Source organism: Corvus cornix, chromosome 20, assembly GCF_000738735.6.
Source record: "Corvus cornix cornix isolate S_Up_H32 chromosome 20, ASM73873v5, whole genome shotgun sequence".
Classification (NCBI taxonomy): Eukaryota; Metazoa; Chordata; class Aves; order Passeriformes; family Corvidae; genus Corvus; species Corvus cornix.
The window spans coordinates 13,827,083-13,842,567 of NC_046349.1; the positions used below are offsets into that span (position 1 = coordinate 13,827,083).

General features: G+C 46.1%; 1 long non-coding RNA gene across 4 annotated transcripts in view; it reads right to left on the minus strand.

The window, feature by feature from the left end:
• Positions 1–11,831, minus strand: part of LOC104687597 — a 91,695-nt gene extending 79,864 nt beyond the window's left edge. For 3 of the 4 annotated variants that reach the window (XR_002045024.3, XR_002045026.3, XR_751564.4), the window contains exons 1-4: positions 11,473–11,831; positions 11,193–11,280; positions 10,521–10,847; positions 2,742–2,887 (exon numbers count right to left, since the gene is read on the minus strand). This is a non-coding gene — a long non-coding RNA (uncharacterized LOC104687597). Of the gene's footprint in view, positions 1–2,741; positions 2,888–10,520; positions 10,848–11,192; positions 11,285–11,472 lie in introns of all 4 variants that reach the window. The other variant, XR_002045023.3, reaches the window with a different exon arrangement.
• Positions 11,832–15,485: the final 3,654 nt, after the last annotated feature.

Sequence of the window (15,485 nt, forward strand, 5' to 3'; positions counted from 1 at the left end):
AATGACCAGAGCTTAACTCTTGAACCAAAATGATCCCAAGGGCTGCATGGTCAGTCACATGTGTGCCTTTACCTCACTCGTTCAGCTCTCAGTTACAGGGTTAAAACACACATTCAGTCCCTTGAGATCCAACATTCCATCCAGAGATTTCAGCTGCTCTAACGCTTGGTTGTCACAGGCGAAGCTGTTAGGCAGGTCTTGTGCCCACCTTTCTTTTGAGGACAGGCTGATTCTACTTTTAGATTTCTTTATTCCAAACAAATAAAATTCCAGATGCTTCAAAATTCTTCATAACCTCCACCCCAGGTAGGTTCCACCTACACCAGCCCCTCTTTGGGGGGTTGCCAGCAGTGATCCAAGCTGTGCTGCCGTTCACATGCTCTGGGTTTGCCTGGAAAGAACACTGCCCTGCAGACAAACCCTTTTTTCTCCCACTGGAAATACAAAGCACCAGGTTCTCATCCCTTGCACAGACAGCTCAAACTCCCCATGTTTGCACCCACAGAAGACCCCCAGGTCCAGCCCAACCCAATTATCTGCTCCGTCACCTCTTCCCATCCATCAAACACTGGAATAATATCAGTGTTTGAGAGTCACTCCAAGCTGATGGAGGGTTTAGTGTTGAATTGTGTTTCAGAAGTTGGCAGCGTCTGAGCTGCCACTCTGCTCATTAAACCAGGGAAATGAGATGGGGTCATTAGAGCTCTCCTTAACTAGGCAACAATCAGGGGCTCACAGAGCTCACTTAAAAACACAGAAGGTGCCCTTAGAAAAAAAGTGGAGTTTGGTTCTGGGTAGGACCATTCCCCAAGCAAAGAGAAGCAGTAATGAACACAGGAAAAAAAAAAAAACAAAACAGCCTCTCAAAAGCACAGAAATGCTTCAGAAGGGCCCCCCTTCGCTGCAGCTCCTGCTCATGAGTGGCCAGAAGCAATTCCTGTAACAAAATTAGCTTTTCCAAATGGCAAAACCAGAAGGTGGCAAACTGTGACTTATTCCGAGGCTCATACACTAACAAAACCTCATGTAAGCATTTTCTTTAAAAATTATTATTAGGAAAACCTTAAGCACGCAGGCTGGAAAATACTTACATTCTTAATACAGATGAAAACTTCTACCCTGAAGTCCACTCCCACGAACAAACAGAATAACAAAGCAGGTGATATTTCCTATTAGCAATCTCCACTGGGTATTTTTGTAACTCTTGAGAAGCAAACCAGTAAAAAAAAAAAAAAAATCAAGCCTGTTTTGTTAAGATGGTGAATAAATTGGATGCCTGTTAAGCTCTGATTGCTTCTTAAATATTTGGCTAGACATGAATTTCTCGAGAGAAGGAGGTTTAAGGACTTTTCAGTCCTGTGAGACCTGAATACAAAGCCTATCTTGTAAAATACCCTCCTGCTTGTGTGAAGTCTCACAGAATCAGCTTAACTACTGAGACTGGACTGAACTCACTGTGCCACCAGGCTCAGAGTCCAAATACGAAACGCTCATTCAGAGTTGGGCTTCTTGAGTTACTGTAGACCCTCCCCCTCCCCCACCTCCCCTTTTATTCTTTTAATTCCAGTAAATTCCATGGCCTTGTTGCCTACACCCAGATTATCCCAGTGATCAGAGGCCTTGGATCTCCAGATGGATTCACCCTCCCAGCCTGCAGCTGTGTGAGCACATGGATGCCCTGCACAGGTTTGTTCCAGGAAAATGGATTATCCCAAGACCTGCTGCTGCCTTTTTCTGTGGTGATTTTGCCCCAGCAGGCACAGGAACTTTGGAAACACCTGGGGACAGCTGATGTTCAGGATGTGAACAAAGAGGAGAAAACAAAGCACTAATGAAAGCCAATTTTACTCTCTTGCAAACAAAAATGGACGATACCCTTCCACAAACTCCCACCAGCCACCCACCATTCCCCTATGCAAGGAGCTGATCTGGCACCAGGAATGTTCCTACCAACTTCCCCCTTTCACCTCTGTGAGTGTCTGCAGCTGAGGAATGGGTGCTTCTCCAAGTCAAAAAGGCTCCAAAGGGTGTCAAACCCCTAAACCCAGCTGCAAGTATACTGCTGCCATCACAAGAGCTATAAATAAATCTCAAATCACGAAAACTCTCATGTCAGTATAATGTCAAACAAGTTTGGACAGAAAAGATCAGCCTCTCTGGGGTTGCATGCTTGGTTCTAATAGCATTGACTGCCTGGTAACAAGATGAAGAGCTCTTATGAAAAGAGACAAGCAGCAAGAAATTGTATTATGTACAAATACCCCCCTTATTGACAGCACTTATCTGCAGGACTGAGGTCTGCACAGAGAAAGGGAGTTAAAAGCTCTGTTATCATCAACAATGGCTCTGCCTTCTGCACCAGAGGGATTTGTGGAGGGTTTCTGCCTCCACTAAAGCCAAGAACAACATTAACTCTGCTGGAACCAGGTCCCAGCTGCAGAAACATTGCTGCTGTACCTGTCCCACGTGTTTGCACAGGGATAAAGCAGCAGAGCTTCACAAGGAAACCACTGACCAAGTGCAGCTTTTCTGCAGCAGAGCCTCCACTCCCACATTGCCACACTCCCCACACAGCAGCTGGACCAGATAAGTGCTTCCTTTGTACCAGCAACAGCCCTGCAAAGTCTCTCTCAATCCTCAGGCCTGAGGGACCAAGGTTGTGCAAAAGGAGAGAGTTTGGCAGCGCAAGAAAAAGCAGCAGTTCAGACTTGAATTTTAAACCCCCTTTATAACACCCTTACCTGCACTGTGATGTCCTCGCTTAATCTCCCAGACTCAGGAGCAGCTTGTTCAAGTCTGGTCTACTCAGTCTCTTCTTATGTGAGGAACTGAAAATTGATGGCTGTGCGTGCTCCATCCCAGACATTCCAGAGTTCCAAGGCTTGGCCTGAATTTTAAGTGTTAGTGGAGTTTAAAAAAATATAAAATAAAAAACTGGTAAAGTGAGACCAACACATGGCATGGAAGAAAGCAGCACTGTGAGTCTTTCTGGGAAAGAAAGCACAGGGAAGCAGGAAGAACACATGTCCCCCCACACACACACACAAAAGATATTGCTTTCAGCTGTTCAGAAATGAGGGTTAATTACCCCTACACAGCTACAGGTGTGACCTGTAAACGCAGAAGTAAAAAGCTGATTTTTAAAGAGAAATCAACATATTCCTCTGAGAAGCAAAACAACTTCAAGCCCTTTTAAACAGGAATATCTTTAACTAGCCCCCAAAATAATCTGAGGACTGTTGAGCCAGCAGTGGCACAGCCCTGCTGCTGGGAGTCCATGGAGCAATATCCTGCTGTCTTCCAGAATTTGTTTCCCAAGGTTGTCTTAAAGGTCTAAAGAAAAATCTAAGAGACTCCTATTACAAAAATACCTTTTCAAATTCCTGCTTAAATCAGCTGGACATGCTTTGGATTGGGGTGGGTTATCCTCACCCGTTTCCTTCGGATGAGGAACATTTTTATACCCAGTATTTCCCAGGGCTGGCCTGTGAGGATGTGAACACCCAGCCCCGTTTCTTTCCAGCAGCTCCCAGCACAGCTCCCCCCTCTCATCAGGCACTGGGACTCTGCTGCCTGTAGGGAAGGTGATGTCCAGGGGAGATATTGAACATTTAAAACTCTTTGCTTTTGTTTCCCGACCCTCTGTAAACAGCAGCAATGCTGTGGAGTCACCAAAATGTTGTTACAGAATACGTTTTTCAGCATTCCCAGGAAAGCAGAGCTGGAAGCCCAGAGGGGGAAGAGCCACACTCCCTGATCCTGGGCTTCTTTTCTCCTTCTGAATCCACAGCCCCAGTGGGACCAGTGGGAGCTGGATCTTCAAAGGAATCCAGGCTTGTGCCAATGATAACCAACCATACAAACCCTCCATTCTCCCAGACAATCCATATTAACATCCACTGCTAATGGAGACGACTCTGGGCTGCCCCAGATCCTCTCACAGCCACAATGCCACATCCCTGCCATGGGGACAGAGAGCTGCACATCTGGATCCACAGGGGCACGCCTGGCAGCAAATGAAAGCAGCAATACTACATTTTTTGTCTTTTTTCTCCCACAAATCCCCATCTGAGGAGCAGTTAAACTGTGACTCTCACCACTAACCCATCTATCTCCCTTAAACAAGAAGATATGTAGTAAACAAGAAAGAGGGAAGAAAGAAACCAGTGAAGTTTTACAGCTTAGAAAGCATAATTAAAATAAAACAACCCCTTTTAGAGAAACACTAGATACACATGCAGCCCTTTTGTATAATCTGCTGTTTGACAGCATCCTTAAACTAAGTAAGATCGCTAAAAGCAACACTAAAATTAAAGAGCAAATATATGGGAGTGAAGTAGATTTCATGACAACACCAGGGAAGAAAAACTAAAGTTGTTGGTCAGAATGACAGGGTTTTGTTTAAGAACACATGTACTGCTTTGTAGCTGGGAGAAGAAAAATTGATTTTCCAGACACTGCAATAAAACATGCCAGGAACCCAGAGCAAACCAAGAAAACACCAGCTGCAGCTGGATAATAAAGCATCCCAAATTTTCCATGTATGCCCATGTACGGCAGGAAGAAATTACCCTGCACTTAACTTTGCTCCCTCTGTCACAGGTCAAAGGACAAGAAACATTAATAGAAAGCAGAATTAAGTATCAGAATCCCATGGCATAGAGAATTACCATCAGGGAGGAGCTGATGAGCAGCCTGGGACCAGCATCCAGTGCCTTGCTTAGTCCTGGGCAGCAGCCACGAGCAGTAACCCCTGTGAGCCCAGCAGGGATGGGACGGATTGTGAAAAAGAGTGCAAGGAAAACTCCTTCTGGATGGAAACCCCAACCTGAGCACTGGGACTGACTCGTAACTGGTGACAGAAAGTTTGCTTCAAGGCCTTAAGTTCACAAATATAAAAGAGAATGACAAGAAAACATAATTAACTCCTTCTGTTTAATAATTGGCTTATCCTTTCTTTGCTGTTTTTCATAGAGTTTAAAAGCTACAAAGAGAATAATGCTGAAAAGAACTGGGGAAACTGCAACTCACCTCAGAATGGATCAAGCATTGTGGTATTTCCCACTTGGGGGTTATTTTTATCTGGATTTTCCAACCCTGATGTGACATCATGCCTTGATGAGGTAAAAAATCTCAGAATGAAGAATGTCCTGCATACTTTCATGAACCCACAGTGTAAACCTGCCAGTCACCCACAAGGTAAACATTTCCAGCATCCCTAATTTATGCAGAAGTATAAATTCCAGTTCAGAAGTGACTTTGTTACACACAGTGAGCATTGAGAAGGTGTTAGGCCCTGGAAGATGCAGACAGGCACATACTGGAATTTTCTAAGGTATCTACCAATTCCATCATATCCAAAATTACATCATGTAATTACCCTAATGGTAAGAGGAAGCTGACTGGAGCTACTGTTGCTCTATTCTCCAAATATGGCTTTCATAATGGCTGATAAAGTATTCTTAATTTTGGTGCTGGCCAAAAATGTGGCACATAATTTAACACTGATTTGATCATCGTTATTACAGCACGCACACATTTCAGGAAAAGTTGGAAAAACCAAAGTAATATGGAAAATACTTGATGAAGATCTCCAGCCCTCATCAGCGATGGAGAGGAAGGCTCAGTGAGAGCTGCACAGGGTGGGGGAAGGTGCAGAAGGAATTTGCACATGGAGATGGATAACCGTGGATTTGGGTCCACTCTCAAAGTGCCCCTCAGATTGTCACTCATGAGAATGTGCACCCACAGACCAGGCTCCTGAACTCAGCCTATATCAATAATTCAGTTGACATGATGACAGTATTAGCCCCATTAATAATTCACAGGTGCCTATAAAAATATTCAGAACATTTTTATCCGCACCTCTGACATGCAAACCATTCCCATGGGTGACACCCACACCTGATTCCCAGTGTGGAAATACCCCACTGCCTCCAGGATCACAGAATTAAACATGGAGCATGTTCTCTTCCCCGGAGAACAGTTGATGCCTTTCAATATCCCAGTTTTCTATTCATTATTAATCCTTTCCAGATCATTTCTCAAGCTAATAGCTCCCCGGTTACACATAGCCCTGGTGACTCCTAAGAGCAGTGAGCAGCTCCATACAGAAAGCCCCGGACACGCCCGTTTTCCCTGCATAAAGCCCTTCAGTGACACAGTCACCTGGGCTCCTGCGTTTTTGTACAAGGGGTCTCAAGCAAAGAGGAAAGAAAGAGGAGGGAAATTTGGCTCCTGACACATGATACCTGTTCAGCACAAGCAGCTGCAGCTGGGGACTTTCCCTGGCACTTATCTGTGTCCTCTGGAGCGGTGCCTGGACAAGGAGCACCAGAAACACAACTCTCTATTGTCATCTCAGGTGCAATGTGAATGCAGCACATCAAACCACTTCTGGCTGGATTATTTAGCAGTAATGTCAAATAGGAGTTGTTAAATGAAGTGTCTCACTGAGAACACCGATGTGTGATGACTAAAAAGAGACTAAATCACTTTTGCCACATCCTACCAGGGTAACACATGGCCCAGTTTATTGGCCAAGTCTTCACCAGCCCCCCACAAAACCACACAGCAACTGCTCCAGAACATGAGCCTGGCCTGGCCTGGGTACACAAACATAGGAAATACACCACACAGGGCCCTTTATTTATTACATTTCTTTCACCAGTGCATGAGCAGAATAAGACACAACATTCACGTATTGGGCATCACTTTTCCTCCTTGTGCAGGTGACTGTGTGCAGTCTGGGTGCCTGTCACAGATCTTCCCCCTAAGGAGATTTGTTCCTGCCTGCTGGGAGCCCCTTTCCCTGGGGCCTGAGATTGAGCACTTTGATCTTCCCCACATCCAGGCAGGAGCTCCCGTTAAACACCTGTCACCTCATCGGCTCCCTGGGGAAAATTTGATCTCAGGGTGTTTAAGTGAGTGCCTTGCACAGGTCTGGGAACATCAGATCCAGCAAAGCTGCTGGGTTGGAGTTTTCCCAGCAGGTTTTACAGAGGTTGCCAGTCCTGGCTGCAGTTCCTCATCCGGGCAGAAAGGAGGGATGGATCCCAAGGGATGGATCCCAAGGGTTGGATCCCAAGGGTACAAAACACTCCCAATCCCGCTGGTTTGTGGCTGTCTGCTGTGGGAGGTCAGGGAGATCCCAGGAGAGCAGCAAAGCCATTGCACATGGACAGGGATGTTTTTGGGACACCCCAAGTGGCCTGAGACGTTGATCTATGGAATGAACATTTCCCAGCTGTGGTTTGTACACCCTTCACATGAGCACAGAGGTGCAAGGCAATGTAGGTTTGTTGTTCTACACCTACTGATGCTGACAGGCTATAAATAGGATAAAACAGAATTCACAGAAAGATTTCTGGAAACCTACTTAAAAATCTGAACCATGTTTGTTTTATTTTCAGTCTACATCCCTAAGTAAACAAAGACTGCACAGAATGTGTGTAATCTGCAGCGGTGCCTAAATCAGCCTTCTTCATTTGCATCTTTTCCTTTCAACTTCTGAGGTACATTTTTATGCAGAGGAAAAAAAATAAATGTTACTTTCATTCTCTTTAGGCCCATTTTTGTACTTTTCCATGACAAATTATTCTTTTAACTTGGAGTCTGGGAAAGAGACTGAAAAGCTTTTTTCTAAAGGCTGAAACCTCATTGTCAAAGTAAAATGAAATCATCCAGTTGCACAAATCTAGAGTTTTTTGTGAGTATAAACCTCTAAAGCAGTAGTGGTGGAGCTGTTGTTCAGAACAAGTGCAGCAGGTAGTGATGGTAACGAGCCTGCTGCTGACAGAACCAAGCAGAGATAATTTAGCACACATCTCTTTTTATTCTTGCTGTTTGAGATGGCCCAGTCTCTATAGCAGCCCTGCTGTGGATAAATATTGCCTTTGTTTCCTTTCCTTCCATGGGTAAATTTACTTTTTCCTCTTTAGATAGCAGCTCTCATCCTAGACTCTGCCTGTCATGTGGGCCAAATTCACCCTGGAGTGAGCTTTCCATCTCATGAGAAGTTTAGTCAGGAAAATATTGGATTAAAAAAAAATTAAAGCAAACCTGAATCTGTTATTATTATTCACTTTAACTAGAAAGTGTTACAGGCATAAGAAAAACAAAATCTGTGGGCCAGTAAGACGAGAATCATCCCCAAATATTCTGAACTTGGGTAGAATGTGGTCCAGCATTTGTTCCTCCAAGTGTGTTTGCAACTTGCCTGCCCTGGCCCTAAGCTGGGAGGGCAGCATTTTGCAGAATTTGGGCCTCTTGATATCGTACAGCACAGCTGGAGCTCCTCCTGCCCCAGAAATCCCCTTTTCCAGAGTGGCTCTTGTGGTCATGGCCAATGACTGGGATTGGCAATCCCGGTCCACATCCAATCCAGAGAAGTTCGCACAGGGATCCAGGATCCAAGGAATCTTGCCTGAGGAGCAGCAGCTCTGCCCGTGGGAAGCACTCAGTGCGTGGGAGTGCTGCTAAGGACCCTGGAATTGTGCTTTGCCCACTCTCTCCTGGGACAGCAGGACCATGGAGACCCCTGGAGCGGCTTGGCCATGGATCCGCTCAGCTCCAGACTCCAGGTGGTGTTTCCTGTCCCCTCCTTGCTCCATGGATCATCCCCCTGGCATCCTTCCCCCTTTGTCATCACTGATTATAATTCCAGCTTGATGAAAAACTTGTTCTGAGTCATGGCAGGGAGTAACTGTATGGTTCTAGAGGTTTCATTTGTACCTGCCAAACCTCGGGCTCACGGTGCACTGGGAAAGGGTTCAGTGACAGAGACAAACAAATCAGCCCTGCTGGAAACTTCAGATGTGCCAGGATGTCTCCATCCTATTATGTGAAAAATGTAAACAATAAGAAGATCCTGCATTCAAGAGGAGTGCAGAGAACTCTGGGACAGATGTGATGGGTCCGTTGAAATGAGCTTTATTTACTGGAAGGGATTTTCAGGAGGTATTAGGAACTGGTTAAAAATGCAATAAACTCTGCTCAGGGCAGCACCCTGGGAAGTTGGGCTAGAGGAGATCAGTAAGGAATCTGCCATAGGAGCACTCACAGAGAGTACAACACAGCTTCCTGTGGAACATCAGCAGGAGCTGGAACTATCCAGGCAGCATGGAAAAAACTGGGAAGCTTTTCCTGCCCAAAGTAGCAAGAATTAGCATTCATGGTAGAATGCTGCAAGATTTTAGCCCCACTGGAGGATCCATCTCAAAGCCTGGGGGTGACAGAGCAGGTGGGAATGGGCTGTGTATGGGATGGACGGGTGAGAATGGGACATGGGATGAACAAGGAAGGAATTCTGCTTCTACAGAGAGGGCTGGACAGGCCCCAACCCCTCACAGGGCTCTAGGGCTGCAGCTCCACATGCAGATAAAACCATTGCATCAGCTCTTAACCAGTAACTGTTGCTCACAGCAGGACACAGAAGCATTTTCCAGGAATTAGAAAAGTTATCATTTACTCAGAACGAAGTCATACTCTGAGTGCAGCAAATAATTATTGCTGCCCGCAATGCAGCATCAGGGAAGTTTTTAACAAGTCATTATGTGGTGGCTTTCAGAGGGAGCTAATTGGATGTGTCTCCAGGTCACTGCCTAAGTACTCCTACTTCCAGCTAGAGAGGAAAAGACCAACTGCAATTTCTGTAATTAAAGCTGCAATCGGTGTGTGCTCAATGTCCTCCTGACAGACCCCAGCCCAGCACAGCGAGCTGTGCAATTGCACCCCTGGAACTGGGTCTACAAGCCAAACCCTGGGCAGGGTGTCAGTGTCTCCCTTCAGCTCAGCCTGCCTCACCCCTGGAAGCAGAAAGCTGTGTCCGTATCTGTATCCCTGTCCATGTCCCTGTCCCTGTCCATGCCCCTCTATCCCTGTCCATGTCCCTGTATCCCTGTCCATGTCCCTGTATCCCTGTCCCTGTCCATGTCCCTGTATCCCTGTCCCTGTCCCTGTGTCCCTGTCCCTGTATCCCTGTCCCTGTCCCTGTCCATGTCCCTGTATCCCTGTCCATGTCCCTGTATCCCTGTCCCTGTATCCCTGTCCCTGTCCATATCCCTGTATCCCTGTATCCCTGTCCATGTCCCTGTATCCCTGTCCCTGTGTCCCTATCCCTGTGTCCCTGTCCCTGTCCGTGTCCCACCAAGCTCCTGGCACAGACCCCACAGTCCACCCAGACCTGGCACTGCCAAATCCTGCTCTGGCCCCAGGGCAGAGCACGCAGGGCAGGAGGGGAAGGGGATCTCTGCCGGACAAAGGGAAAGTCTCAGGTTGTCAGGGCAGCCCACTGCAGACCCTTGGGAACACTGATGATTTATTAATTAACAGATCCTCGTTAACCAGAGCAGCCTCCGCTGAGCCTCCCTGGAGCGTCCCAGGCCCCACAGCTGCAAACACAACTGGCTCCTCCTGGCCTCTGAGCACAGCTCTGCTCCACAGAGGGTTAGAGCACGAACACAACCCTAATGCTGCCCTACAAGTGCTTGTGTTCATATAAACACAGAAACAGGACTTACACCAGAGCCTGGAAGAGAGCTGGACCCGACCATTCCATCAGCTCTGGGTGTTCAGAAAGCCGTGGACACCCTGGAACTTCGTTCTTGTGTTGTTCTTGGCAGGCGAGTTGAACAAAATGCCAGAGATGAGAAATAACAAATCTAAGCCTCCCTTTGCTGGAGATAATCAGCTTCAGTCTCACCTCCACCACACTTCAAAGGCAAGCAGCTCCAGAAGGTGACCCCTCACATGCTGCTTGTCTTGCCAGAACTGTGTTAGCCTGTGGAATTCTTACAGAAGTGCCAGCGCAGCCTGAGCTGATTCATCCCATTTCCTCTTGGTTCTGTCTGTAGAGAGAGGTGTAGAGAGAGACTGGACAATGCTAACATGACTGCTCCAATTTTCTAAGGTACCAGGGACTGTAAAACCATAAACCAAGAGGAATGAGACTGAAAAACAAACGCAGCCAGAATTCAGTACAAAACACCCCTAAGCATATCCATAAAATCTACTGCCTGAATTAATTATTAAAGTAATTTTACACACTCTGCACCACAAACTGCAAAACTACCTAAGTGACTCCCAAATATCCCCAGCGAAGCACTTGTGAAAATCCCACACTGCAATTATGTTCTGTTCTGCATCTCCTGGACATGAAACACTTTCCACGAGAGGACAGTTAAGTCACTTACCGAAAGAGAGGAGATGGGATCTCTCCCCCACACACTGTGCTGGTGCTCCAGTGCCCATTTTCCAATTAAACTGGTCCGGTTTATCTGCCTGTCTGACAGAAAAAGAGTAGCAGCCAAGAACTCATTGATATCTTTTTTATCAGAGCACTGCTAAGCTAAGATTTGATCAGCAAAGCAATCAGACCTTGTTATAGCTATGACATGGCATTGCAAAGATGATTCAGAGACTGAAAATACGGAGATTTTTCTTACATTTGTATAAAATAAAATAAATCTTTACCTTTTGTAGTCCTAGAATGCCTGCAGATGCAGGGGAGTGACCTTAGAGTGTATTTGTTCCTGCAGAGGAACCATCCATTTGTGAGTTATTTCAACACATTTGTCAAGACAGTGCTGGTTTCTCTGAGAGAAACAACAAATGCTAACATTGTTCTTCAATTCCCAACAGCCACAAGATCCAAGAGAGAACTCAGTTGTTCAGTGCACCCTCCCAGCTGCCCTCCTTTGCCAGATTAAACACAGAAGTGGCAAAAAGCACAGATTTATTGGGCTCATGCTGGAAAATTACTCTTCTTTATTTGTTTTGTGGCAGCCTCCAGGAGCCACAGCAGCAGAGCCCATCCTCGCTGCATGAGGACAAACAAAATTCTCAGTGCTAATTAAACCACAATTTGCTCAAAATCTGAGCCAAAAAAGACACCAAGTAAGAGAGAACTGTGCTTGTCTGTGAACTTGCCTTCTGTCCACACTGTGCCAACAGAGGAGCAAAAGCTCCGGATGCCTCGAGACCGACAGAGAGAGAGGTACAAAGGAGCCTCAGAGGCTGCCTGAGCCCTTGCCCAGGATGGAGCTGGGACCCCACACCAGTTCTCCCTGACTCCAAAGCAGTTCTGACAGGAATTTCAATGGGCAAAACAAGCAAGAAGTTGCCATGCCCGAATTCCAAAGGGTTGCAGCTGCAGCCTGCTGCTAGGAGGGCCCAATCAAACAGGAAATGCCAAAAAATACTATTCATTTTTAGATAAATCCATGAGCTTCGAAAGTTCAGTGAATGTGAATGACTAACCCACAGCAAACTGCCAGTGAGCAACCTGATCTTATTCTTATGATTTCTACAAGAATTTTTCTCAGAGCAGTATTTCATAAACTTAATAAGAAGGAAAAGAATCTTATTAAGCAGAAAGCTGGTCCACATTTTGTGGTAATTTTGCTGTAAGCAAGTCATACAGCTGAACAGTAATTAGGTATAATAACTGCATTATGCAAGTCTTGCTTCTTGTATATGGGGTTCCATTTCTGAATTATAAGAATCACACATTGGTTTAACTTTGAATTTATTTATATTGATTTTATCATGTACTAGGAAAGCTAAATCTCTCCGTGAGATATTTTACCTGGCCTCTACTGCCTTTTCTTTTATTAACTGTTAATAGTTTCAGCAGTCATTGAATCATAATGAGATTAAATTAATAGTCTGGATTTAGCAAAATAGATGTTCAGGTTCACCATTCAGCCACATGGAAGATTTATTTATTATTTTAGAAAGGAAACAGTGTTATGGGGCTATATACTTTCCAAAGAAATAGAGTAACCCACAGGGAAGTTTTAGAAGCAGGATCAAAAGCATTTCTTTCAGAGCTACATACAGCTAAAAACTAATGAGTTCCTTTATTATTTTCACTCCCAGGTTTTATCTGAGATGAATACGTTACAGGTTCATGGGTGTGGGAGTTTTACAGAGCCACACCTCTTCCACAAAGAAAGAATTGAAGAAATCAGCAGGAAAGTCCAAGGAAGTCCCCTCAGCAAAGCCAAGGGGCACTGGTGCCCACGAGTCCCCTGAGAGCCCGTGGGGTCTGGCAGGGTCCGAGCAGGCTGAGCTCCCCTCTGCCTCCCACTGCAGCTCGTTCTGGCCATGGGGTGCAGAACCACTCTGGGAGGCTCCTCAGGGAAATGCCTTTGCTCTCAGAGAACAGAACTTTCGGTCTGGTCCAAGTTAAAGGGAAAATCTCATTAGAGATCGTGGAATCACAGAACAGCCTGGGTGGGAAGGGCCTTAAACCTCATCACATTCCACCTCCCTGGCAGGGACACCTTCCACTGTCCCAGGCATCCAACCTGTCCTTGAACAGCCCCAGGGATCCAGGGGCAGCCACAGCTTCTCTGGGCACCCTGTGCCAGGGCCTGCCCACCCTCCCCGGGAACAATTCCTTCCCAATATCCCATCTAAGCCAGAGTGGAGCCATTCCCCGCTCCTGTCACTCCACGCTCTCGTATAAAGATGTGGAATTGCAGTGAGCCCCGGGAGGCAGTGGTGGTGGATGGTCAAAATCTCCATCCCTGCACTGGGACTGCCCTTCCCCACCCCAAACCCCTCACCCAGCATGGCACAGACGGGGCTGCCAGGCACGGTTCCATGGGAACAGCAGCACAGAGGGGCAGCAGGAATTCCCTGTGCTCACCTGCCTGCCACAAACCCTGGAGAGGCTGGGAGCTCCGTGTTTGCTGTGCACAGCTCCACCCCGGGCACAGAGACGGGAAATTCCTGTGCCAGTGGCCCCAGCGCCGCTCCCTGGGATGCAGGGCTGTAATTACAGTGAGGACTCTGCTCCACACTGAATTATCCACACCTCCCACCCAGCCTGAGAGCTCTCCCAGGGCCCATTTCACCAGTTACTCTCCAGATGATTCCCTTTCCAAAGAGAAGCTTTCCAGCAGTGAACATGTGCACATTTTGCTCCTGAAAATGTTCTGCTTGCAGACACAACAAACTAGAGAGGGAAAATCAGCCCAGGCTGAGCAGGAATTTCACCGGTGTCCAGAGGAACTCAGATCTCTCTGCCCCATCTACCAACGTCCCATCTACTGCCTTATTTGCAGAAATACTGAGATTTAAATTGTTTCAATTCTATTGTATCCCCCCCAGCTTTTAGTAACAGCAGTTACAGGAGTCATGCATGATGGTTTTTGCCTAATACATTTTTTCCTTTATATTGTCAAAATCATTTTAAAAGCTGCAACACAAAATACCTCTTTGTATGAATCTAGTGTATTATGACTTAGATAATTATTTCCTATCCACTAGATGTATCACCAGTATTAAAAATTGACTGAGCTAGAAAAAGTGATGTAATGGGAGTTGGTCTCTTCTTACCTATATTTTTGAACAGAAATAAATTACTGAAAATTGTGTGCCTGGTGACATTTGACAGTTTGAGTGATCTATCATCAGGGAACCAGTAAATTTAGTTTGGAATTTAGGACCCTCTTGCCCTTGAAGTGTTTAAGAGCACAGGTTCTGTTCAGGTTCTGACCCGAGGCAGACGCAGTAATGAAGTATTTAGGAGCATTATCCATTCTCACTCATAAAGCTGAACAATGCTGCTGCTTAAGCACATGCTTGGGAAGGCATTTCTCAGATCCTTGCAAGGCTCTTTCAGTTCAGTAATCTGAAAGAAAACACAGTAATATGTTTTTGAAAGCCTGCCAGAGCCATGATAAATAAACCCCTGTTGCTGATAGTTTCAATACAGCAGTTCCCCGAAACTCATTTCAGCCCAAGAACCTCCCTCTCCTGTAAACACTTTCCACTGCTCTCGTTGGTACATGATATGAATTAGTTCTTTAAACACGCTTGAAGTTCTGCATTTTACCAAACACATTGGAACACAAACATTTTTAAATCTGGTTCCTGGTTATGTGCCACAGTTACAACTGCATTCCTCAGCTGCAAAGGAATCCAAAGTGACAAGAGTCACCTGCAGGCAGGAATTCTCCTGTTTATCCTTTGCCAGGGAGTTAATCACACGTTCAGATTAGGCAGGAGTTATGCTAAGCACACAAAATATATGCATGCAGGTTCCTCTCCTCACTCACGCAGTCCCAGGGTTTTCCAAGGCTGGATGAAGTCTGAATTGGAGCAGAGGCTGCACAGCCAAGCACTTGAGATATCACTGAGGAGGGAAAGCTCCACAGCTCAAACCAAACCCCCGTGAGGCTGCTTGAGCACATCCACACCTCTCTACTTTTTCAAATTACAGAGTTTTCTGCCCATTTGTACACCTGACTTCTTTCTGTTTTCCAGCTCATTTCCTGTTCATTTCCCAGTTTCTTTGCAGAGTAAGAGTTTATGTTGATTCTGGTGTCACATCCACCAGCCTCTCCTGCTCAGACACTTTCCAGCAGCCCCCAGGTGCCAGCACACACCATCCAGCCAGGAGAGGATCCAGAACACTTCTCCGTGGCTCTGCAGAGGGAATATGGGGGAGGTTGGCAGCACGAGGCACTGGAGTA